The 2,450-nt window shown below is 36.8% G+C and overlaps 1 pseudogene; it reads left to right on the forward strand.

Moving 5' to 3' along the window:
* The first annotated feature begins 353 nt into the window (after positions 1-353).
* Positions 354-2,231, forward strand: LOC141504752 (large ribosomal subunit protein eL15-like; annotated as a pseudogene).
* Positions 2,232-2,450: the final 219 nt, after the last annotated feature.

Genomic DNA, 2,450 nt, shown 5'->3' on the forward strand with positions numbered 1-2,450 from the left:
TAAAATATATAATGACCTTAATATAACATCACAAAACTTTTGTTCATTTATTCAAATAAAAACATATTGGAATGGGTTTTATATATATATATATATATATATATACATGTATTTATGAGTATACTTGCATATGTACTTATGTGTGTGTATATATGTAAAATTTGATTTTACACTGACCTAAAAGCTTTTAAAAAATGACAGACTTCCAGCCAAGATGGTGAAGAGCAGTGAGGCATTATTTTAATCTCTGCCCCTTTTCCCTGAGAAACAGCATGAACCAAACCCCTTAAAAGATTTTGGATCAACAGAATCTAAAGGGGAAAAGAGAAGAGCATCTTCCAGCAAGGTCTATCATGGGGCATTGTGGAGGTGCCCAGGGCAGAGAGCATGAACTCAGTCCATGGGTGGCAGGGTGAGGCACAGGCTAATCTGAACTGGGGCAGTAGAAGCCTTTGCTGTGTACTTAGTGGGTGGATAGGGAGAGCTATAGATATCAAACTATATCAGTAACAAATCTAATAGAAATTGTAATAATCTAAATAAATACTGAAAAAATGTTTGACAAAATATAGCACCCATTCCTACTACAAAGACTAAAGAGCATAGGAATAAAAGGATTGTTCCTTAGAATGATAAACAGTATCTACTTGAAACTATCAACAAGCATTATATGTAATAAGCATAGGTTCGAAACATACCCAATACAATCAGTGGTGAAACACTGTTACCTGTGTGCAACATTGTGCCTGTTACTACCAATATTATTCAATATTATTGTATTAGAAATGCTAGCTTTTGTAATAAGAGAAGAAAAAGTTGAACATTTAACAATGTGCTATTAAGGTCTACAATGTTCATGGAATTTACTCCATTCAGCATCATGATATTCATGCAAGTCTTTCCAGGCTTTTCTCAAATCATGATTTTTTGTAGAACAGTTGTACCTCAAAATATTCATATAACACATTATTTTCAGATATTCTCCAATTGGCGGGCATTCCATAAATTTGAAATTCTTTCGTATTACAAAAAGAACTGTCATAGATATTTTTGTACATATGAGTTTTTCCTCTTTTTATGATTTTTTTTGAGTTGTAGACCTAGTAGTGGTTTTGCTATAACAAACTTTTATTGTCTTTTGGGCACAGACTCAAATTGTTCTCCACGATTGTTGGCTCGATTCACAGCCCCAACAACACTGAATTGTGACCTGTTTTCCCTTGGCAGCATTGACCATTTTTCTTTGTTGTCATCTTGCCCAGTCTGATAGGTATGAAGTGGTACATCAGAATTGTTTTAATTTGCATTTCTCTAATTAATAATGATTTAGAACATTTTTTCATACGATTATAGGAAATTTTAATTTCTTCATATGGAACAACCTGTTTATATACTCTAACCATGTTTCAGTTGCAAATTGACATATTCTTATAAATTTGACTCAGATCTCTTTATATTTTAGAAATGGGGTGGGGGGGCTAGGTGGCGTAGTGGATAAAGCACCGGCCTTGGAGTCAGGAGTACCTGGGTTCAAATCCAGTCTCAGACACATAATGATTACCTAGCTGTGTGGCCTTGGGAAAACCACTTAACCCCATTTGCCTTGCAAAAACCTAAAAAAAAAAAAGAAATGAGTCATGAATAATACCTGTGCCATCAAGCAGGATAAGCATGAGCCAGGACAGGGGCCTACAAATATATCCAAGAACTATGAAGGAAGAAGTAGTTGGATGTCATCCAGTTCCTCCTACACCTGCTCTGCTGTCAGTACCGCCAGCTTCTGACCCTACACTAAAGTAGGCCTGATAAAGCCCACAGGCTGCACTACAAGGCTACACAAGGTAACGTCATCTACTGCATCTGTGTCCACCATGGCGGGGGGCAACAGCATCCAGTGCCCAAAGGTTCAACCTATGACAAACCTGTGCATCCTGGTGAATCAACTGAAGTTTGCCAGGATCCTGCAGTCTGTGGTAGAAAAAAGAGCTGGCCGCCACTGTGGAGGCCTGAGAGTCTTGAATTCCTACTGTATGGGTGAAGATTCAACCTATACAGTTTTTGAGGTTATTCTTATTGATCCATTCCATGAAACTGTCAGAGGAAACCCCAACACTCAATGAACTACTAAGGCACTGCAAAAACAGAGGGAAATGCAGCAGACCAACTTCACCTGCCAGCAAGAGGGTCTTGGAGAGGATCACAAATTCCACCACAGCACTAGAGGATCTTGATGTGTTGCTTAGAGAATGTGCAATATTTTCCAAATGCATCAATACCACTAATTGGCACACATTGATTTGTAAATGTAATGTTTAATAAATATAATTTTTATTAGCAAAAAAGAAATACTATCTATATAAATTGTTCCACAACTTTTTGAAGGACTTCTAATCTTGGTTGGGTTGGTTTATCTGTACAAAACCTTTTTTCATTTAATTTAATCAAAATTG

Source organism: Macrotis lagotis, chromosome 1 (assembly GCF_037893015.1).
Source record: "Macrotis lagotis isolate mMagLag1 chromosome 1, bilby.v1.9.chrom.fasta, whole genome shotgun sequence".
NCBI classification, from domain to species: Eukaryota; Metazoa; Chordata; class Mammalia; order Peramelemorphia; family Peramelidae; genus Macrotis; species Macrotis lagotis.